This window comes from Ischnura elegans, chromosome 3 (assembly GCF_921293095.1).
Source record: "Ischnura elegans chromosome 3, ioIscEleg1.1, whole genome shotgun sequence".
Classification (NCBI taxonomy): Eukaryota; Metazoa; Arthropoda; class Insecta; order Odonata; family Coenagrionidae; genus Ischnura; species Ischnura elegans.
In genome coordinates, this window is record NC_060248.1 from 92448262 (window position 1) to 92473899 (window position 25638).

Genomic DNA, 25638 nt, shown 5'->3' on the forward strand with positions numbered 1-25638 from the left:
ACGTTATTTTTGTTTCGACCCGTAGAGTATCTCCTTAATGGTCGTGAACGAGTGAGGGGCCTCGCTGGGCCACCCACCTTTTCGGGGACAAGCAAAGCAGTCAGCTGGAAACGGCAGTTCGGGAAAGGAAGAAGGAACTGCGCCCAGCAAGGGAATCTGGGCACACCCTGCCATCTGTTTCTTCACGGGAGTGAGTAGGTCTGGGAAATGAATGAGTTTTTGCGGCTATGGGACTTCCACCAGTGAATTTGGCCTTCAGATTTAAAGACTTCGAGCATGGCGTCAGATACGGGAAAAAAGTGCAACAAAACTATTGGTGTTCCTCAGGAGTTATAAGAAAGGGGGGGGGGATCTGTCACCCCCTCATCCCCGAAATAAAGAAAATTTAATCTTTTAAGCTGTCTACCGCCAGATGTAGTGCAGGCTTAGAATTAACGCCGTTGGTACTGTATCCAATTTATTTTAAGTTAAAATACAAAGAGGTGTCCTTGTTTAAAATAAATCAATTTAAGATTCATAAGTCACACCTACCTCAAACATATGTATTCTATAGACACAAACGTTTTTCCTATAGGTAATCATTACTTAAACACGACCTTTCCCATACCTCTGGATTCAAACGGACAAGAAAAGTAAAAAACGGTACCCTCGAACAGATATTTAAGTTTTATATGAGCCGAGTAAGGTTATATTTACACATAAAAACTACCTGCAGGAGGATCATTCGTGAAAACTCTGGACTCTTTTTGACAATGACTTGCACGGCTTCTATTATGTAAATTACGTAGACCTCTGTTAATTTATCCGCACTTTAAATTTTCCACGAGACTGCTGACTTCATTTGACCCCTTACATAAATCCGTTATGTAAAATAAATTTAACTTGACAAAGCATTAAGAGCGACCAATTGAGGGTGAGCACGAGAGGAGATTTTGCAATGCTCAATTAAATATTAGACATCAACAGGGCATCATGAGGAATAAAAAAAAACTTCGTAGGAAAGGCGTCGAATGAAGACAACTTAAAACCAGAACCTGAGTAAATACAATTATACTGCGGGAGTACGTAAAGCGAGACGAGACATTTTTCTTCCAGAGTCAAATAAATCAGGACGAAATAGAGATCATACGTCGTTTTCTAAAAATGCAGTCTCTCTCGGGTGAAACAAGGGTTAGAAGTGAAAGTTAATCAAAGAAGGCAACACCCATTGTAGTAAGCGGCAAACGTGCCCAACAAAAAAAGGAATGTTTGAAAACAAACAGCCGATTTGAAGAAATGCAGTTCAAAATAATTGGCACTCCTCATCGCACAACCCCAAGCTCGCTTCGAAATCATTCTACCGCTATAAATGGATTTCGATTTTTCAATGTTCAAAAATGCAACAGAATTTATGCTCCAATAGTAAGAACGATCAAGGCTCCATTGTTTTAATGCAAGCGAAAATGTTGAAACTTTGAATGACTGAATAATAAATTTTAGGAACGCTGATTGATTCAATAGAAAAGAAATTGAACGAGGGAAAGTACAAGATTCGATCAAAGAAAGCAGCCTTACGAGCGGACAACCGCAGCTTATAGAAAAGAATCAGTTTAACATTCCCAAATCGAAATTCAGGAATATCATCTCGTGAGTAGTTTTCGATTTAAGCATGAGCTAACTCCAAAAGTGGGTTCGCATAAACTTAAATGCACATATATGAATTGGCTAATAGGAATTACACATGGATCTGAGAGAGCTCAATAGGGAGATAATCTTATGATCGATTCGAAATATGTAGATTAAGGGGGTATAAAGAGGAACAAAATACTGGTGAAGGTGGGAGACACCGCACAAAAAAGAAAGACAAGGTCTGGTCATTGATTTACCAATGACTTCCATCAAAGAATGACTTTCACATGGTGTATTTATGACCGGTGAAGTGAAAACAACAAAATGAAAGCTGTTTCCGGCAGACGGAACGTCCGAAGCCACGGATGATAAATATAAATTTGCAGCCACTTCCGCAGCGGATGCACATCTCAAACTTGGACCCGGTGACAGTCCTGCATTATTTACAAAAACATAAGAAAGGGGAAAGTAACGGTTTGAAAAGAAGCACTGACCGATCGGGTTGAAAATCAATGGACACGACTCATACTGTGGAACATCATGTTAAGGTCGCTGAAAGGAATATTTTTAAGTTATGTCCGAGTAATGGCATGGATTGTACCAATTTGAGATGGAAGAGACGTCATTCTCCCCAAGATAAATGCAAAACCTTTTAAGCATTTTAAATAATCACTATCACATGCATTCACGGTTACGTTTTATGCTTGATACTACAAAGATCTTTTAACACCGTGCTTATGCAGCAATTAGCACAACTGTTTTTAATGGAGAAGAACATAGAGAGAATGGTGATTCTCATTTGAAAAAAATGTTTAAAACACGATGGATTATTACGCTAAGCATTAAAATTTCTTTCGCATTCCCCTGAAAATTATAAAAAAGCAATTGAACACAAAAGCACACGGTATGAATTCTAGGCACAAACTAAATAAATTATTCCTGAAGCTGTATATAGAGCATTGGTCGCTACATAGTGAATATTTAGCAGCTCACAGACACGACACGTGTCAGAGAAATCATCTAGATACCTTCCGCCGAGACGAACCAATAACAAGCATCGCAGTTCCTCACACGCTAAATGACCCAGCTGTCTAAGCTGCAGAAATAGTTAACACTTCCCGAGGCGATAAGTACGCGGCAGTACCGGAGGAGAAAGTGCCCCAATACCAAACCCGAATCTATCGCCGACTGCAACAATCCGTTAGCTTTGTACCGTCACCCAGTTCACCTTACCGTCTCATTCCACTTACATCCACAAAACTACCAGCGTATTTCCCCTCGAATGAACCACTCTTAGAAATTAGATTATTTATTATTAAAGTATTCTACCGATTAAGGTAGGTTTCCATGAGGTACTAGAGGAGAATTCTGGAATCCTACCTCCCCATCAAACACTTCCTTCTTCAATTCACAATAAGGCCTACTCCCTTTCATTCTATTTGAAAACTCTATTCTTTTCCTTCCTCTCCCTCGTTTACCTAACATTCTACCCTTTAACACCGTTTTCAACATCCTCTCCCTGCTAAGTACTCGCTCCATCCATGCCTTCTGTCTCCTCCTTCACTCACGTAAAAGCTGCCTCTCCTCACCCATCATGTCCAGAACTTCATCCTTCCTCCTCCTCCCTGTCCACTTCACCTTCTCCATTCTTCGCCACACCCACATCTCGAATGCCTCCAGTATTTTATCGTCCTCCTTCCTCCAAGTGTCCACGTTTCTGCAACGTATAGCGCTACACTACAGATCAGACTCTTCACTAACCTTTTCTATAAATTCTTACATAGCGAACCTCTCAGAAGCTCCTTCCTGTTCATGAACGCCTCCTTTTCTAATGCAGTTCTCTTCCTGATGTCCTCACTACTGTATCCGTTTTCCTCTAACTTGCTGCCTAAATGGTTGAATTGCTCTCTCTCTGCTCAAGTTTTTCCCCACCCACTTTATCTTTAGCCTCACATTCTTTGCTCGCGATGCTTTACAAAACCGCATAACCTTGGTCTTCTTTTGATTAATCTTCATCCCATACTCCTCGCAATGCTCGTATAACGCATCAACTAGACCCAGAAGCCGCCTCGCTGACTGGCTAATCAACGCCTGATCATCCGCGAATCTCACTGATTTGATCATCATTCCTCCCACTTTTACTCCGGCTTCTAACTCATCAAACGCTTCCCTTACCATCTCCTTAGTGTGCACGTTAAATAGCAGCGGTTCAGGGCTTGGGGAACTGAAGCCCCCAATTCCCCTCTCCCCCTGGCTACATGCCTTCATATGGGTGTTGTCGTGGTTGATAACTGAAAATGATTATAAAACCAGCCAACGATAAAACTTATAGACGGTACGGACTCATCTCATAGAGGACGGAATTAAACTATCGTTATTAAAGTTTTTCCTCAGATGTAAAATTATCATACTTATGGTAGAGGAAAGTGTTGAAAAGAGTCGATAAACCATAAAACTTTCAATGCGATAGCTAAGAATTGATCGAAAAAGACAGGTCGAGCGTGTGTGACGAATCCTATCAAGCAACATTACGGGAAAATTGATCAAAATACTCTTGGAACGCGAATTAATATGAATCTATAGTAAATAAATAGATTTCTCGCTCACCTCATCATACTCCTCTTCATCATGTTTCGCTTTATCAGCGCAAACGCATTTAGTCACCGTATTTCCCATCTTGAAAACACAGAATACCGTAAGGCAATGAAAATCGCGTCACTAATTGTAAGATACGTCAACAATGGTCCCCCGATCCTGCTTTCGCTGCATAGACACAACATAGTGCATACATGCGACGACTATCGGCAGTAAATAATGTGTATCAAGGAAATGTGGAAGTAATACCATCAAAATCCCTTTTAATACACAAATTTCATGTTTTATGAAGACGAAGATGCATTTTTGATGTTGCATCGATACCAAATAATGGGAGTTTAAATGGAAAATTATCTTCGCCAAAAAGCCCAGCACCGAAAAATAAGTCCCACATTGGTGGCAAGAATAGGAGCGCTAATATTTTTAACAACCCATATATAGCAAGTAATTCATTAAGTGAGTTTAAGAGTTAACCGAGGGAATTCATAGTTGACGTCGAACCTCAAAAATACGGTAAAGGACTGGGATAATATTTTTCATGTTTTCCATTGCTGAGATAATTTTTACCACTGCATGATTTTTTAAAACATTTTTTTAGGCGTTCAATTGAGAAAAGTTAGTTTTCATAATTACAAACACTGGAATTAAAAAAAGGCAAATCATGCTCCTCAAACACGCTTTAAATAAAGTTCATATTTATATGCTCTTCAGGTGTAGCCATAAAATCCTCAAATCATAAACAGGAACCATTCGAGACTTTTGTACTTGGACCCGATGGTCATAGAAAAATCTCACTTCACTTAATCCCCTAACCTTTCCGATGTTTCCGTGTCTATATGCCTGATTCCGTATTTTATGTTATTTTACACGTTGTTTATTTTTTATTTAAAAATTAACACTTAAATTTAGGCCAATAAGTTCTGTTTACGTGGCAATTGGAAAAAATTTAAAAATTAATTAAAAATATAAATGGAAGGGCGCTGAGAGACATATTCATGCCGTTTTTAAAGGGATAACGATTCATTTCGCATCAAGTTAACTTTTTTTGCGAGAAGATATCGCGGAACAACATATCGAATGATAAACAAAGATATCTTACCGCCCGGATCACATCACTTGATTCGATTGCCATACAATCTTTTGTGCCTGTATTTACACGATGATGATTGTATGGCAATCGAAACACGTCTTGTGACCTTTTAAATAAAATTAGTGTGCAGTACGACATATTTGTTCATCATTCGATCCCTTCCGTGACTGGAACCCAATCAAACCGCAGAAATAAAGCCGGAGGCGAAGAGATTCCCGTCGGCCCGCAGCGGATGTCGTGGAAGGTGGTCCCGCGAGTTTAAGATAACGAACTCCTCGCGGTGACAGGCGGCGAATGAAGGCAGCGGGGCCCGATGGCACACTTGCGCCCCTTGAGGCAGCCTCGTACCACTGCCGCCGCTAATGAACAACATCCGGCTGTAGTTCCCAATGCACGGCCCTCGAGCGCTCAGACTTCCTGGCCGCTGCATGTCTCACAGGCAGCTCACCTGACCGATCTTCTCGCTGGTCAGCAATCTTGGGGCGCAAAAATACTATCACTTCTCCTCTTCTCGGTACATAGCTAACGGAATGGTGGATACGAACGTGGGCGGATTTAGGGGGGGCACGTGCCCAGACTCTTGAAAAATAGACAAAATCTTTTATACGATTAGAATGCTAGGTAAGCGAGGGAGAGGAAGGAAGAGAATAGGATTTTTAGATATATTGAAAGGTATACAACCTTACAGTGAATTTAAGGTAGTGCTGGAAGGAAAGGGAGGTTCCCAGATTACTTCTTTAGTATTCCATGGAAACCTACTTTAATCGGTAGAATACTATAATAAATAAATCACTACGTTCTTTTCGTTTTATGTACTACGGAGCCTTGATCATTTAATTTGATATTAATAACTTTCATACTTAAATAAGGAGAAAATTTCGTAGAGTAATTGTTGTATCTTGCTTTCACTGTCAAGTATGAGAAGATCGTTTGCCTTTCAGACCCTTGTGTCCCCCCTCCCCCCCCCAGATCTGGAACTCCTGGATCCGGAGCATCAAATATGGATAGGCTTCTCAATAGGACAAAGTTCCATTACTTGTGAGAGACTTCGCGATTTTAATTCACCGCAGAAATGCCTCATCCTTGAAATAATTCCCAGATATTTAGTGGATAATTTTCCGGGCCTGAATTAGTTTCTATTGGAACTTAAAAAGGCAATAAGGTGACTTGAGAAATACAGTGGCGGAAAAAATACAAGGAAATTTACCACTAGAGAGGCTAACAGATAAGTACATTCGGCAAATGAAGAAGGAAGCAGAAACATCAGGGGACTAAAGGAATTAGTTTGGGAAAGGGATGAATGGAAGGTTGAAGTATAACATTCTCAGGATTGCAGCACTACAGTGGCGTAACTAGGAATATGCTTTGGGGGAAGGATGGGATGGCTTGGGGTGGCGACCCCTACCGACCCCAGGAAAAGAGGGGTTCGGGAAAATTTTTGAAAAATGATATGCCTTGATGTAAATTATACATCATTTTGGTGATAGAATTTGACTTTAAGCAGATGCAGTTATTAAATTTCAAAACTAGACAATAGTTTAAAATAACTATTGTATTTCTCCGTGGCTTTGGGCGGGGGGGGGGGGGATCTATCCCCTCATCCCCCCCCCCATAGTTCCACCACTGCAGTACTATAAAGAATGGATGAAGAAAATCTTAAGGGTGTTTATTTCATTCAAAATCTCAGGGTTGAAGGGCAAATATGAAAATTGATTTAAAAATGAGAATAGGGGATTCAATCTTAATTCTTTGAAATGGTAATGCAGAAAATCAGAAAAACTAGTAAAGATTCATTAACACGTCCGTGAAGTAACAGCACGCCAGGACTAATTATAAGTAACTTGAGAAATGGAATGTCCCACTGCATGACCCCAAAACGTACACTTCATGTAAAGAAATAAAGTAATCTGTGCGATTTTGAAACAACTCATCATTTCCACTGACAATGTTAGTTTTGCCGAGTCTCTCCACAATAAGTAAATTAACGTCTGGCAGAAAAACAAATAGGAATTCGCGAAAAGAATGTAATCTCAGGTGAAAATCAACGAAACGGCACGCATACCAGTCTCGCTTACGCAGTTCAAACCGCTGGGAATGCCAATTACAGAGGTGAACGCCGAGGAAAACAGTCCTCGACGGGTAGGTACATTCCGGAGGAAAGCTACTCCGAGAACATTTTTCCTTTCCCATCATTTTTCGAAAGGCGATGCATCGTTTCCGTTAAAAAAGACGAACAAAAAAAGTGGTCTCGCATCTGTCCTCGCGAGCAATAGCGGGGCGTCGAAGCACACGAGCTGGAACCGAACCAAATGGAAGGAAGAGGAGGTTGTTGGCGGTGAGCGAAGGAAAAAAAATCAAGGCTCTGAAGAAAAAAAAACACCTCGATGAAACTCCGCCAGCGAGCGAGCTCAAGATCAAGGCTAATGGAAAAACGCCTTTTCTCCCAAACGGGGAAGCGAGACTGACTGTAGGAAGGGGAAAATCGCAGCAGGAGATGAGGGAGGGGGGAAAGAGTTGTATTGGCGCGGGAGGGAGGGGGGGATGTAATTCACTCGCGGCCGATGTATGCATGACTGTGGTACTATCGCCCCGCCTGAGAGAATTGGCGCTCTCCGCACTTGGCGCGATTCCCACTGGGGGAAAAGTGAAGATGGGGGGGCGTACATGTAACCGCATAAGGATGACCTTAAAAGGAAATTCGCAACAGTAGATACACCGCAGAGTCAATACTCAAAGAGTATTTGCCGGTCAGGTGCATGCTAAACCGAAGATAGCGGAATCGAGACCCGCCTGAGTAGGGTGCCCCTATCCAGGGCAACAATGTTCGCGTACGTTTAATTTCTAAATGTTATGAAGACTCCAATGTGTAGGCCAAAAAGCGCTGTTTTCGGTGGTGTGTCAATAAATAAATACAAACGGAGTGCGCAAGGTGGCTACGTCGTACCCGAAAGCATTGGAATGGAAGCAAATGAAGAACAAACCTCCGTCCGTTGCATGGGACGCTAAGCCGTGGTCCCCATGGCGCCTTTGATTAACACTTTTAGTGCCGGTTGCTAATATAAAAGCATTTATGAAAAATCCAGCCATTTGGACTAAATTCATATAATTTTTCAGACAGTAGCAGAAAATTTATATTTATAACGAAGAGAAATTTAAAAAATTAACTTTGTTCTCATTTATGAATGAATTAAATAAAATGTTTTGCTGATTTTTAAATATATCACGTAACTATGAAAACATACTGTTTTTGAAAAATAAAAAAAAGTTTATACAATTGATCTGCAGCCATTAAATGCATTAAAATTTTAATATGTTCTACATGAACTATGTTATTCTAGGAAATCATAAAAAATGTTTTTTTACATGCAATATTATGCACAAGGCAATCTTCAGAGATATTACTAAGACGTTTTATTAGGTACGTCCGTGGCACGTAAATCGTTAAGATAGTACGGATATGAACTGAGCGAGAAATGAAGAAAAGCCGAAAACCAATACAGATACCAATACCAATACAGGTTGTTTGGCATGAGCTGAAGAGGATAGATAGAGGAGGACAGACAGAAAAGCCGAAGATGGTAGGGATTTATAGGCAGGATTAAGCAGATACTTTGTGAAAGCAGAAGGAAAAAATGCGAATATCCCTAAAATGGATATTTTTTATGGCACTGCTGTAGCTGGCGGCAAGTATTATAAATTATTGACAAAAGAGATACTAAATTGTACAGGAAATAAAAAAAACGCAGAGTATCCCAAACTTCAATCTGATTTCACGACTAGCGAATGCTTTTACTTCGACAAAATCGCAAAAATAAAAGATAAAAATCAATAAGACTCAATTTTTTCAGACTTTATTTCGACCCGCTTCCCGCATACTTGTCAGTGGCTTTGAACGAAAATCACTAGCATACTTGAGGCAAAATAAATTGATTTCGCAGCTGTCACGCCCTCTCTCACCCTTGAGCGCACATAATTTAGATTTTCAATTTGCGGAATAAGTAGTGTTTACAATATGACTCACGCCATCGTAGATTTCACGATAATTTAATGAAGGCTGCAGACATAAACTAGGGATAATAACATCCTTTATTACCGCAAACTACCTTGAGAGCATCCGCTCGTTATTCGAGCAAAGGAAAAACCTCTTTTTCCTTATTCCACTCACATTTGAAAGGTGTGCTCATCCAGCATTTTTTGTCCTAAAAATATGAAAAAAAAACTCAAGAGATAACGACGATTTAGGCACATATTATCTGAATAATACTGTCATACTTTCGACAAAAAAACAAGGGAAATCGAGCAATTTATTTTTCCTTGAAAGCTTTAGATTTTTGCGCAACGGCTGGTAAATTGCAAAATAGCACATAATTATCACATTGAGACTCACTTACATCAGGATGTACAATGATACCATGGAGCTAAATCTAGGGATACATGGCAGTGGGCGAGTATTTTTAGTGAGTATCCAAAAGCACAATGTGCAAGCAAGTGTGTAGCAGTTGTCACCTATCACCAAACATTCATTCTGCTACAAGGAGGTTAAGACACGAAGCAACATACATCCCACAACTTTGACGCACATGCCAATTGGGCAATAATGAAAAAGGAAATTAACTAAGTTACCAAATGAGAGACCAGGTTTTAAATCGAAGTGAATTCTGCCGCGGTTTTCTTTCGTACACGGAAAAAGTGTTTTTTGAACCTTGAATGAGTCCTCTAAATTATTGACGTAATTTTGCGATCATCATCAAATTTACCGTTTCCCAGCGTCTACGTCTAACACATTAATAAAGTCTTGATTCTTTAATTCATTATCTTCACCCCGATACGGGCAGAATTAAAAAAAATGAAAGTTGTTGAAGTTAGAAATAAATTTGCGTTTATGAATACAATGAAGAAAGAGCTTCGAAAACGCCTTTGGAAAATTCCTAATTAGAGCCTTCCGGTGGAACATACCAACGACCAACTAAAAACCTCAGGAATGCGCCAATTTCACAACTACGTCTCCAAGGGAGCTATTCCACCACAAGGTTAAATGCAAAGAATGGCAAAGCATAGAATTCATAACAAATGGTGAGAGTCACGTAAAAATTAATCTTTGTCGATCAACTACGACATACTTCATAGTTAACCATTAAATTACATTGTCTAGATCAATTTGCAAAAACTGAAGTTTTAGTCATGGTGCCGCACAAAATCAACAAAAACAGAAAAGATTAACACCTTCCCGAAGTAACATTAAGGATTTATTAACACGTAAGGTAACTTGAAAAATGGAGGGCGAAGAGGCGTGGATCGCGACAATGACCACGAAAGTTTTAGTAATTTACGAATCACCCAAAGTTTTATACTTACACTCTCTCACAATATCTCTGCCATCGACTCTTTTATATCGGTATATAGTTGGTACTATGGAAATTAAACTGATTACAGTTAATCCCCTATACCACTATCTTTAAACAGTTTTTTCTTCCTACCCCGTCCCATGTTACCTAGCAGGCTTTCGTAAAAAAACACATTAAACTGAGTCAAAAGATGGATCGCTTCCACGGTAAACTAACTATAGGGTAACTCAAGCGGTTAAAAACTACAACGCCACCTATATAAGATGATTCAAGGAAAACAATACGTCATAAACAAAAGATGACAGAATCAAAATCAAAGGGAAAAAAATTAAGTATTAGATGGGGCAGACGAAGAAAACATGGACTCGCAATTGAAATATGACAACCAACTACCACTAATTGGACACAGAGGACGTTTAAATTGGGGTGAATTATTTATAGAGGCAAGCAATTCTATTAAAGCTTTACGTTAGAATCATTCCAAATGTTTAATTCGTAAGATTACTGTATATTTGAAACGTAAATGCTGTTCAGTGGAATAATTTGATTTTTATGAACCGAATGCTGATAAACATGGCGAATCTTACATTAATGGGTTAGCTGCCAGAAAACAAATTCCTACAACAAATGAGAAAATTGGTGTTAGTCTCACAGAAAAAGATGCGCAGGTAGCTTTCAGTAAATATGGATTTTTGTGATTGTTAATCAAGTTAATTGTAAGAGAGGACAATGTTGTCCTAAATTCGCTTGAAAAATGAAGACGAAATTAAATTAAATTAAATGTTTCTCGGGACTATTCTGCGTCGGATTTGGCGCAATAAAAATTCTCCGCTGACATCACTTTTACGGATTATAACCCAATTGATAATTCTAAGCATAAGTTAAAAGATTGCCTCATACTATGAAAATTTTACCTGGATGTAAAAAGGGACACAGTGAACGCTTTTTATTCCATTTAAATTTGTTAGATAGCCCGTGGCAACTAGTTTTCGCATAGCTCGAGCTCCGCCGTCCTCGGCATCCAAACATCAACCAATAATAGGGTAGTTTCCTTCATCAAAGAAAACGAAAGTCATTGATTGCGATTTACTGTATTCATAATATACAAATTATTTGGTTTTAGAAATCCCAGTTTAGACGAATGTTAATGGTCAATTTTAACCTCATTTGAAAAAGGCCAGATTGTCGACCATGCGATGCCACTCCACGTGACGTCAAAGGGACCTAGATACAATACGAGTAGTCAGGAGTTTTACATCGTCTGAGATTACCAATGCATGCATGAAGCACAGAGCTCAGGGAAACATCTCTTAATAATCACTTATTAAAATTGCCAAAGGTCGGAAAGTTTCCCTCGTTTGATAGGGTAATAATAATCCTTATTTAAGCCAAGCACTACCTTCTAGCAGGGTACTCTGCGGCTCTCATAGCCTCGCACCAAGGTGGCCTCGCACGGTAGCAGCTGGAACCAGAATGACTTCACACGGGCTTTTCCCAGCATTCATACTTACATAGCCGTCGCGTTTTCGCGCGCTTGAAAATTTTCACTTTTCATGTACTCGCGAAAAATAGATATCGTCATTTAAAAATCTAAATGCGTGAAATAAGTACTCAAGGAGTAAAAATCTTTCGATTTAGGCAATAAGAAAATAGGAAACCACCCTATTCGGATGCACCACCACCCAACTGCCTTCGAGCGCAAACGCATTCCAAGGACCGCAAAGAATCGGTCACACCCAATGTCTCCTATCCCCTTCGAACACCGAGGAATGTGGGAAAAGTAGGAGGGAATTTCACATCGACACAGTCGACCACTGCCGGCATACATGACAAGGCAGGAAAAAAAAAGAAGGAAAATTTCACGCTCGCTTATCGACAATGAACGCGCGCCGCCATGCGATATGGCTCCGAATGCGGAATCGCGATAATCGGAGAAATTCTGTTCGCAGCAGTGACACTTAGCACGGGAACGAAGAGGTAGGAAGAGGGCTGGAGGGAATTCGGAATGATCTGCGAACGGAGGAAGGGTTGCAAATGATTCCGATGCCAAGAGGGTTGGAATGCGACAAGACTCTTTCAAACTGCCTTGCATCCACTTCCACCACGGAGTGCTCACAGACTCACGCAGCATACCACACGACTCTTTCTCCCAGAAGAATCTACAAATGCAGACGATTCGATAACGCGAAAAAAGCGCGTAGCGAATACACCGCAAATATGGATACGAATTTTTGAGGGGGCTCGGGCCCCCTGAGGCCCCATGGTGTCGGCGCCACAGGATATGTGCGAAGAAAGCGCAGAGGGGCCAAAGTGACAGTTTAGTGTACGGATTATGTTACCAGGAAATGAATACTTGAAGTTGCTTGGAGGTGAGTCATTATGCAATACAATAGCTCAGGTACATTCCTCCTGGCAAACCACCACAGTTCACCCCACCCTTGACGTGTGTCATCACGTAACACAATTGCTCAGGTATTTTCAAAGCCTAGATATAGGGTGATGGAAACCAGAAACTAATAAATTCAACAATTAATTAATTGGTAGATTGCCCTGAGGCGTAACCACAAACTAAATGCAACTTTTATTTTCTGTCTGCGTAAAATTTGTTATTTCTAAGATACCCAGAGTAGAGTAGATCAGACCATGGAAATAAAATAAGAGAGATAGACTGTAGAACAGACATATTCAGAATGTCTTTCTTTTCAGATTATAACGGCAGCGATAGAACTCAAAAATAGATTAGATGACTTGTAGCGTAGCGTACTAACTTATGCATGCCTTAAAATATGTTTCTGAATATCCTTATTCTTTCTAACAGCACTTTTTGCGTGTTCTAGCTTTATTGGAAGACAACCTTAATGAGTAGTTCGCAAGTTTTACCTTCGCACGAATGTGGGAGTATAATATATTAGTATGCGTAACGTTTTTTGTGCCATGTGGTGTGCATATGGGAATCCTGTTGCATGCTGGTGATTTGATCACCTCCAGCTAAACACCCTGGAGATGGCTCGCAGGTTATTACGTAGATGCATATGTAGATCATTGGGGCTTGATAATAGATTCCTTTGGTGACTCCAAAAGGGTTAACTGTGCGCTTTCTTCGCGACATCGATGATTTGAGCTCATGTTAACGAGAAAATTTCTCTCACTAACCGTAAAAAATATTAAAATCGCCTCGGCATAAAAATGTGGTCGTGATCATAATACAAATACGTTCCGTTTCCCGCTGTAATGGTTTTACAACTAAGGAACGGGAAGGGAAGAGCATGTTATTCAGGTCAATAGGAGCTGAGGGAAGCATAATATTCACCAGTTCAGCAGGAAAAGCCCGGATAATGTCGGGCAAGAATAAGGAGTACAATTATAGACGTGTGTTGACGACACCGAAAACTACTCCAGTACCGAGTATGCTGAAAATAAAATTGTGTATTTCCCAGAATATACTCAACACTAGGATGCCAACTCGGTATTTTATCTTATTTTAACGTTCCTTGACTCTTGGAACTCGATTTTTTCCCGTGAGTGGCCAATTTGCCCCGTGGAGACCATCAGCATGCAGAAAAATATACTTCCAATGGCCGCCGCCGTGGAATTTTTGCAGTTGGCACATGCGACACTGGTTAAATTTTCACAATAAAAGTTTTCTTTTAACATTAATATTTCCTTAACTTTCTTCGTTCATTTAACAATATTATACCTTATCACACCATCTCCTTTGTCCTCAAAAACCATATCTTTCGTCTGAGAACCCAATAAAACGGCAATACCCTTTGAGTAAAATAAAACTTGAGTAAAAAGGCCCTTCTAAACGCTTGGGAACATATTTCAGGCTCGGGTGAATACGGTAAAAACATTAGGAATTCTTTGAAAGAGCATTATGATCACCAAAAAATATATATCCACTCGTTATTAGTTACATCCTATAGCCATGCATAAACCTGACCGCTCTCAAAACTACACTGCTATCATCAAGAATTTTAAGTATTGAACTAATCCTTGTGAGTTCCTGGCAGGGCTGAAACCAGTCGATAAAAATATAAAAAAATGTCGAACGTAACTTGCTTATATTACTTACTCCATAAAGCACTCAAAGTTATGTAGTATCATCATGAAACAGCCAAAATGGGTTCGCGCATTCTTATGTTTCAACTGAATTCCTTAACTATGTTTTTCTGGATGGTTTGGGATCTTTCCGTGGCAAGTTCGCCGTCGAATCACGTTCGGGGCGCCCGGAGAAGACTGGAGAGGAATGCGGAGTCCCCGTTGGCTCAACCCGCTGACACACATCCTCGGCAGACGCTAAGTCACGCACAACACCCCATAAGTATCCCACAGCATGCCACGCACCATTATTCCCCCAATTTTAAGCTAGCCGAGCCAAAATATGAAGGGTAGAGGAATCCAAATATAAGCGAGGAGGAGATGAACTCAAGCAATTATCATCCTCATACATATCCTAGATACATTACAGAAGAGAATTAGATTGGTGTGAAAAGGATAACATTGTATAATACAAATTTCTTCACGCTTAATAACCGCCATTCTATACGTAAATGGCAATCATTCATCTAAATATAAGTTTTCCAAAACTACATCCCCCGGTATTTTGTTAAGTGCTGCCGGATTTATACCATTATTTAATGAAATGTATTAAAAAGAAAAAGAAAATTTTCGTCCAATGAAAATAATAAAAAATATATGCGTACCTTTAGTTCATTTTACAGCTACAGAAACTAAGGACGTAAAACGGATTCCAACTGAATTTGGCGCGATGCGGTGGTACAACATAAGGCTTCTGAATTAAACGTTTCTTAGTTTTGTCCACTTTTTTCAGTGTCGAATGTTACTTAAAACACGTTTCGAGACATTGCGTCGTCATTAGGTCAACTTAAGATCTTAAATCAAAAGCTCGAACGTGGAATAAATTAACTCTAAGCAATGTTTCCCAACAATTCAAAATAACCGCATTGATCACAAATTACACGAAAAAGCAATTAAGGAATCGATGAAGTCGTGATCGAAAAACACTATGACACCATGGAAACAAAAGTGGCACATTGAATAGATTTTTTCGCACAGAAACGATAAATTGGAAACGAATATGGAACTTTAGTAGGTAAAGTGCTTCTCTCGCACGTCAACGCAATTAATTGAACAGTGAAGCGGTCCGTGAAATAGCCAATCCAATGGAAATAACGGCCGCGGCGCAAAAGGCCCACTTTAAAATTATAGGCGCCAGACGTCGCAGACGGCGAAACTGAGCCACTTCCGATGCCGCGATAAATTACGCAGAAATGGGTCTCCCGTGGTGGTAAACAGATGCCAAATCAGACAAAAAAAGAAGTCTCTGGAGAATTTCTAAAGGAACACAGCACACGCCCAGTCGGATAATCGCATGTTTCCTCTCGACTGGAAAACTGTGACTCGAAACAGTGGAGAATGAGATCCGAGGGAAACATTATTGCTCGCAACATCAAAATAAAAAGAAGCGCCAAAATAGTTGAAATGGACGACAAAGAAGACGCTACTTATGCGAATTCAATGCACAAACAAGCTTTAAATGAGAATATTAAATTTAATAAATAACATAGGGGTCTAAAACAAGGCATTGAGCCGCATTGCATCCCCTTCGGTAAGGGAATTAAATTCAAGTTCGTTCACATATACCTTGAAATTGTAGCTGTTTTCCGGCACAGAATTATTTTCTGATAAAAACATAAATAGAAAAAACATGTTTAACCCAAGCATATGTTTAAAATTGCGATAAATTGCTATTTAATGTAGTTTACTTTTATTTTTGAATTGACAGCGAATGTTTTATCGCCGAACTCTAACGTGTTCACTTAGTTAAAGAGTTCACAAATACGTTTCATAAAAAGGCTAGCCAACTATGATGCAAATAATAAAATTAACAAAATATGCACTAAACCGAGAAATATCTATCTTCAAGGAGCTGATAACTATTGCGTCAAGGACTATAATTTAACGCTAGTCGTTATAATATCCATGCGATAAGAATCCTTGCCAAAAGCATTGAAAATCATACAGGTGTAAATACATGGAATAAATATTTGAAGCACAGAATGAAATCCGGCCCTACATAGTCTCATGGACTCTTTTCGCTCGCTTCTGTGAGGACAGGAGCGAAGCGAAAACGTCCCCCGTAAAACAAGACAACACCGAAGAGAATCCAAAGCAACGGAAAACCGGAAAACATCGGATTGGAATTCAAGGCCGGATTCCCTCCAATTTCGCTTGAGGCTCCCAGAAACGGTTCTTTTCGAGCGGGTGGTCTTCAATTACAATGCGAATAAAATGCCATTCGACACCATATATCACAGAACGGAGAGTCCTCACCTATAACTCAATCAGGAAGTTGATATTACATTTTCAAACGAAATTTTTTTTACGGCACGCGAAAGTATCCAAAGCTGGATTAAGGCTGACAAGTTACTTTCGAAAGAATTCGCCGAAGAATTTAAGTTCATGGAAAATGTTTTGGAGGCAAGAAGCATATTTGGTAGCTGCTCATTCATTAATAGCAAAGAATTCCCAGGATTGTCATCTTACGGCCCAACGTTTCTCCTTATCAACTCAATTTCCTATTCTCTAGGATTTAGTTCTTATTTTAATTTTATTTAGGGTTTGCAAACACCTCTAAATATTCAGTAGGAGGAGGTTTTGTCCTTCATATCAAAGGTTATCGAGTGACTGGAAAAGACAGAACCACGAAAATCAAAATCCCCAGCATCAATAGGGTAGTTTCCTTCATCAAAGAAAACGAAAGGCATTGATTGCGATTCGTTACCCACCATTAGTGTATTCATAATACACAAATTATTTGGTTTTTAAAATACCGGTTTAGACGAATGGCAAGGGTCAAATTTTATCCTCATTTGAAAAAGGCCAGATTGGCGCCCATGCGATTCCACTCCACGTGACGTCACAGGGACCTAGTTTCTACACGAGAGGATAGGAGTTATACATCGCCTGAGGTTACCAATGCATGCATGAGGCACAGAGCTCAGGGAAACATGTCTTAATAATCACCTATTAAAACTGCCTAAGGTCGGAAAGTTTTCTTCGTTTCATAAGGTATTAATAATCCATATTTAAGCCAAACGCTACCAGCCAGCAAGGTACTCAGCTACCCGCTAGCATCCTGAGTCCTATCAGCGCTCAGAGCCTCGATCAAGGTCACCTCACAAGGCGGGAGGGGGAACCAGAAATTCATCGCACGGACTTTTTCCCATCATTCCTACTTACGCGTCGCGTTTTCGCGCGCTTGAAATTTTTCAATTTTCATTTAATCGCGAAAAATAGATATCGTCATTTAAAAATCTAAAAGCGTGAAATACGTACTCCAGGAGAGATAATCTTTCGATTTAGGCAATGAAAAAATAATAGGAAACCACCCTATTGTGTCAAAAATTCAACGGTAAAGTAATATGTATAACAAACGCAATCACTACCATTAGGGTACAAGTAGGAATTCGGTGTTGAAGGAAACAGAAACATGAAACGAAAAACTCCTAAAATGGCAAGTCGCGTGGTTTCTGGACGGCCTTTTCAGCGTGTCAGCTGTGATTCACGCGAGAAAATAAAACCGCGACGCATCCGAGAAAACCACATGAGCAAACAGAAAAGCCACTGGAAAGGAGTACACACGCGCACAAGACACGAAAAAAAGACATTCGCAAGTAGGCCGCCGAATTTTTTCGCTTCAAACCGCAATTACCCACGATTTTGACGCAGGTTGAATGATTTTGAAAACATGGGCTGCTCACCAAAGTTTTTGTCCGGGTGAAGGAAGGATGGGCGAATATTTGCGAGACTCCGGCACGATGGTCCGTGAATCACGATGGAACTTACATAAGTAAGTACAATGTAAGACATTGTAAGGCGCAAGCTGAGCCACTGAGAAAATTTTGGAGGGACAAAAAAACAAATGTTGCTTGAAAAAGTAAATAAAAATGTTCTCCATGTGCAAACATATTTTCACCTGGTTGTGGTATACGAATCAATGTCACGGGTTGGAAAAGCTTTCCAATTTTAGGTCCTAGGTAAGTAGCCGTTCGCGGAGTTAGGTTTTGAGGGGAAAGAGGGAGGGCGGGGAACACAAGGACAAGAATTTTTTCTTAACCAGAAAATCGACGCAACCTCTGTATTTCCAAAATCCTTCCCTTTTCACTTGATTCGTCCCTCAATACCTCTATTCACCAGCTCTTCCCAATATCTCTTTTAAAAATTTCGTTCATACTATGGTAGCATCTTGGCTGTCCTTATCACGCCTTCTTCTATTCCTCCTCAAAAACTACACTATTCTAACCCCCAGATTGTTTTCATCCTCTTTGCCAAGAGTTTTTGTTTCAATTACATGTGTCACGAAGCTCCACACTATGCTATTGCCAAATAGTTTTCTTAACACTTTTGATACAAAGAATTCGTTATCACTGCCTTTTATAAACACAACTGTTTCGCTAACGCAATTATTTTCTGAGGCAATCCGCCGGTTACGGAGGGTTAACATTAAAATTTTAACACAACACATTATATTCCTTACACTTACGGCCTCCGCATTGTCTCAATGACTAGGTGCAGTTTAATAACAATGTCTAATGGCAATCAGATGAGAACAAACAGAATATACACAAATATTCATTCTTTCTTCAGCACAAAATCTGGAACTAATACGGCCAAGAACCGGGCGAATTGATTTACGTGGAGTGTAATGCTATGCAATGCGGAAATACTTATAATTAATTTTTTTCTTCTTATCATGACCTCGTTTAATACATGTTAAAATATTTCAGGGCTTAGCTTTGTACATATTTATAAACAAACAACATAACATCAATAAATATGTACAAAGTTAAGCCCTGATGATGGTTTTAAATAAACGGAAACGTTGGCTATGACTTTTTTGTGCATAACATACGTTGACCTAAACTCCAGGAGATATTTTAACATGAAATACTTATACAGAACTAGTCTTATCTTGTAGAAATATAGAATACTTATACAGACTAGAAGTCATGAAATAGTTATGCAGAACTATTGGTGCGGCGTTGTCTTCACGACAAAACCGTGCATTGACCATTCAAAGGAGGTAAACCGTAAATTTGTAAGACCCATCAACGTTTCCCTTACAATCATCTACGAACACGTTTTCGCACTGAGCGGGCTATGGGATGAAAAGATTTAAGACATTCAGTGCTGTCACCGCTGAAATCACCAGCTCACTGTTACGATCGAAAAACAATCCCAATCGATGTTCATTCATTCAATGCTCGAAAGAGAATTTTTTTGTCGAGTGAAAGCGCGTTCCAAATACAACGCGATAGAAAGCAGAAAAGAACATGCTCATGAATTTAATCGCAATGCTGGTTTCCGTCTTTTTACCGCAATGAGTGCGATGAAAATAGGGAATTACAAAACTGCGAAACAAGGCAGGTGGATGAAAGCTAAAGCGACTATGTTTCTCTGACATAATACGACGGTTGTTCATAATAACAGGTTACATTGGAATGGCTGAGATATTTCTACCAAACCTCGAAGTCGAAGCAAGTCTGCACAAAGAGCTACAACACATCTCGAAGACTAAAAGCCCGAAATTTTTATTTATTTTGTAAACACCATATAACGGGAGTAACATATATCGTCATATATATTAATACAGAAAGGTCTTTTTCTGCCATTCCATATATGCTCCGCTACTATTGCACCTACTGTGTTAAATGAGCCATCATTTTGAATCACCGGCTTCTGACGAAAAATACAATCTCAATCTGAAATTTCACTATTTACCCATTAATTTGTCTTAAAAGTTTCGATTTTTCCATGGCATTCCATCGAGGTATATCGACTCCACGCATTTTTTATATTCTAAACTTCAAAAAAGGTTTAAGAACCCATTAAATCCATAGCTAAACCAAAGATACGTAAGGTAAGCAGGCAAAAATATTAAAAATAATATATAAGTGAAAATGCGAAATTTTCGCACGGGTTAACTAGTCTTACAATCATAAAATTGCGACTAAATTACGTGGATGTAAACATTAAAACATAATACATGCTTGGCGTAAAAAAACAAAATGATGGCTAATTAAAGTTACGTAATGCAGACGGAAATGTTGAGCACAATTGAATACGGGATCAAGAAAACGATCGCCCCGACATCTCCACATGGTCTTCGGCACTTCTTCGCGGACGTCTTGCCCCGGTTCTGGTCTCGGAAAATCTGGTCCTAGGATTTGGGTCGTCCCTGAGATTAAATGGGCGGAAAAGATGGGGGAAAACAAGCAAGTAAATCTTTTATCTGGGCGCTGAACCAAGCCTGGCGCCGGATGAGGGGAGGCGCCCGCGACAGAAAACACATGAATATTCACTCATCCGCTCACAAACAATTTCCGCTCCATCTCACGTTTTCTGCTTTCGTGACTCTCATAACTTACCACCTCGAAGAGCAAGTTTTCATAATTTGGCAGTTTCCTCATCGATTATAGAAATATTGTCAATTTTACAATTGACAATATTTCTATAATCTGAATCTATAATCTGAATCTAAATTGACAACAGCTGGACTCTCTCAATTACTTTCAGGACCACTGTACTCACATATGCCCTTGAATATACAGGAAGTTATTAACAGAAAAATGTTGATTAACTTGCCATGCAAGAATTTAACTATACAAACATTGTCCCATTTATCAGCTCCTTGAATTTTATCCTCTTTCCTCTGCTTCATTCTTTGTTAGTTATTATGTTGCTAATGTATTTGGTGTCATTCGTGTTTTGCTAAAATTTTCGATGTAAATTGGCATCATAGCTGTACATGAAAAATGATTAAAATAATACCTTTCTCGAACTTAAGAGAGCAATCACTAGGCACTCGATTCCAGCGAACAAGAATATTTCGACACGACAAACGGCGAGAGTAAAAAAACATAACAGCCAAACTCTTTAACTTGTATACGGATTCGCAAAAATTATAAATATAAATCTCCGAAAATATTTGCCATCGCAATTAACTGCTTTCTGAATTTTATTAATTTTTAGGAACCAATGTTACCACTCGTTTTTTTACGTTACTTAAGTTAAGCAACAGGTTGTTTTTCTAAACCTTTTCCCTGCTTTCTTCCCGGCTTGTAATCTGGATTTCGCGAAACGAAGAGAAAAAAACTACTTTCTTTCAACCTAGCCAATAAGGACCTAAAACACATTTCCACATACACTCACAAAGAAGACTTGAAATCACACTCATCCATTACTTCGCAAATATGACATTCTAAAACTTGTTAGTTCTTCTAATTCATTAAAGATAAATTGCTACCTTTCCCGTCGAGTTATATTCCCTCCTTATTTATGGACAACTGAATATACGTAAAAACCCACTTGAAAACATACAATAAATGTGTGTCCGATAATAAAATAACCTTAAAAACTTTCAAAAATGAACGGAAAACAAATGAATACTATTTCGGACGATATCATATCATCCACAATATGATGGTTGAGGAAATAACATCTCCCTGGTACAGTGAAGATCGAGGTCCGTCAATCAAATAATTCTAGGGGAAGTATTGCAATGTTTCATTTAACTTAAATTAAGTACTACCACCACATTGTGCCGCATACCATACCAGAAGTTGAAAAACCACGACCGCACAAAAAAATCGGTCCAGTGGCGGACAATACGCGCGACATGGATCGAGACAGCATCAATTTTTATCCCGCCCCGACCCCCAAAGCCGTCGCGTGGTCAGCGCTAAAATTAGCCCATTTCCGGGACGACCCGAAAGAAACATTCAAGACGACAGACACTTTTGCGAATCGATTGACTAGTGGAGAGGGAGGTAAGACTTCGTGGAGGGGGAGAGGGTGGAGACGATGAAATAACAGCAGCCCTCGGATATCCGCGTTCTCAGTATTGGGGATGTGAAGAGACAGCGCCTCTGTCGTGGAAGCCCAGAAGTTCTGAGAGAACGAAAGCGGCAAAATCCCAAGTTACTTACAACTTGATTTCGCTTACTATAGGAATCACTTGAGTTGATTCGCTGAGTCGCTGACAAAATTACCACGGCTGACTCATTCAGACCCAAATTACAAGTATGAATACGCATCCCAGAGTTCAAAAGAAAATGAAAGGCAATTTATGCAGTATTAGTAAAATATTGATTCATAAGTAATTAAGTATGTAAAAGTGAGTTAAATTAGCATAGAATAAAGAGGCAGAATGATTTATACCCACTCTTTCTCATAGGAACTTGGCACGTGGGAAAAGATCAAAGAGGCGCTGGATATATATTTAGAATCTGGAAAGAAATAACGATAATAAATATGCTATCCACGCTGGTAGTTGAGATTCCGTACTGAAAGAAATTAAAAATAACAGGGCAGATATGTCACTTTATTCCAGCCTTTATATCAACTCACCAACCTGTCTGTTTGTCTGGTACAAATCTTGTAACTCAAATTTGACTCACTTCCTGTGAAGCAAAAACGCTGAAATTTTGCACACTTCTTCATTTCCGATGACAATACATGAAAATATAACTTTTTCTCTCCAACCCCCCACCCCCCACCACCCTCCAGTCAACCTATAGCCCCCCAAAACATGTTTTTGATCTAAGAAGTTCCAAATGGTCGATTTTCGTGTTTTGCGACCACAGTAAAAGTTATCCACTTTAGGCATATCCACATAGTAGGCATTTAAAAGCATAGGGGTGGCATTTTGAAACATAGGGGGCTTACCATTCACTGAAAATTTAATAAATATAGTGACTTTTTTAATACGTCACTTTTGGTTTTTCGGGGTCACTGAGTTTTTTTGCTTTGTGTCATATATAAACGTTGCTCATCCCCTGTAATCTAAATATAAAGGCTGGTTTTTAAATTTTTTTTTTTATAAGAGCTTATTGTATTAATTTATGTAGGACGCCCTCACTAACTTAGGAATGGTGAAGAGACGGTTGAAGAAATTGAGATCGTTACCGTTTGAGGTTTGCGTAGATTACACCGGAAATTTGAATGCTATTAATGAAAATGCCCATAAGAAATTGAAAAGATTCAAGCAAAGGAAAATTTTATCAAAAAATTTCATAGGAAATTTTAATTTACCACGGTACAAAAAGAAATTTTCATAGCATGATTGACTTGGGCATTTTTCAAGAAAAAAAGCACTTGCATTAACATAACTAAATGGTAAATCACAAGGCGGCAAATAATTTGTTTCGCACAGATACCTTAGAACGTAGACACCTTTGGCATTTCAATTAATTCACCACGCGCCGACCCAATGAAAATATCACTCTATTCTGACTTCAACCTGTGCATACAACTTGTCAATGAAAAACTGCCCATTTCAGTCAGAAACGGTATTTTAATTAATTCAACGCATAAATTAATTCACGAGCCGGGAAACCCTCCCACAGCCGCTTACATCACGAGGTAAACTAGAGTCAATTAAGGCGCTCCTGATTACCAAAAAGAGTAATACACAAGAGGCCGCTAATATATTCTGACATCTCTGCCAACAACGGACTTGAGCCGAGTACTCGACCCCATCCGGGGAAGGCGGCTTTCTCACGTTGGCAAACCCGACCGAGAGTGCACGGGGAACTTGGTCAACGGAAAGCAAAAGCCAGGAGTAACGCGAGGGCATACGGAGCCCGTCATCGACCCCGGTCGCGCCATAGGAAGAAGGAGGCACGGTGTAGTACCGCAATGGAGCCGAGGAAAAAGGACAAGCCCTTCCTGCACGCCCCCCGCTTTTATTCCCGATGGAATAACCTCTCCGACCACCCTTCCGTCTGCCCGTTCTGCGACTTCCAACATCCACTCTTCCACGCGCCGCTGCACCCGACGACATCCGACCAACGCAACGGCGGAAAGCGAAGACGAAAAGGAGCGACGAGCGGAAACAGTAAGGGTACTCATCGTCAGCGTATTCTACTTGGGATATACCTATTATTATTATGAAAGTATACTACGCAGATTAACGCAGATTTTCATTAAGTACTTAAGCAGTATTCTGGGAGTCTCCCCTTCATTCAAGCACTTCCATCTTCAATTCACAATAAGGCCTACTCTCTTTCATTATATTTGAAAACTCTATTCTTTTCCTTCCTCTCTCTCGTTTACCAAACATTCTACTCTCCAACACTGTTTTTAACATCTCCTTCCCACTAACAATAAGTACTCGCTCCATCCATACCTTCTGTCTCCTCCGTATCTCACCTAAAAGCTGCCTCTCCTCACCCACCATGTCCAGCACTTCGTCGTTCCTCCTCCTCTCTGTCCACTTCACCTTCTCCATTCTTCGCCACACCCACATCTCGAATGCCTCCAGTCTTCTCTCGTCCTCCCTCCTAAATGTCCACATATCCGCACCGTAAACAGAGACACTCCAGATCAGACTCATCACAAACTTTTCTTTAAACTCACATCATGAGACTCTCATAAGCTCCTTCCTGTTCATGAAAGTATCCTTTGCTAATGCAATAATCTTCCTGATGCCCTTACTACTGCATCTCTTTTCCTCTAACGTGCTGCCTGAATAGTTGAATTGCTCTACCTCTTTAAGTTTTTCCCCACCCACCTTTATCATTAGTCCCGCATTCCTCGCTCGCAATGCTTAACAAAACGGCATAACCGTGGTCTTCTTATGATTAGGGATACACCTAGACACGAATATAACAAAATAGGATCGTAAAGCCGGTCTATAAATGTGTCATCAATCACCGCGCATTTAAATGGGGTTACAAAAGTGGCCACTCGTGTCGCTGATAGACAAATAGATCGACGAATTGATCGGAGTTTAACGGAAAAATTAGGTAGTATTATTAGGGGTGTGAAACGAAATTTATATACATGATAATGTGATCGAGCAATTTTTAAAAGTTTTCAATTGTATTACTAGCTACTACAGACAATATTATCCAAAAAATTAGAAAAAAAGCTGGTCGCATTGCACTCATCACCGCGCCGCGGATGCAATCG

General features: G+C 39.8%; 1 protein-coding gene across 1 annotated transcript in view; it reads right to left on the bottom strand.

Moving 5' to 3' along the window:
* LOC124156142 (cytospin-A-like) overlaps positions 1–25638 on the bottom strand; it is a 526115-nt gene that overhangs the window by 71061 nt on the left and 429416 nt on the right. The gene's annotated exons all lie outside the window — the stretch shown is intronic.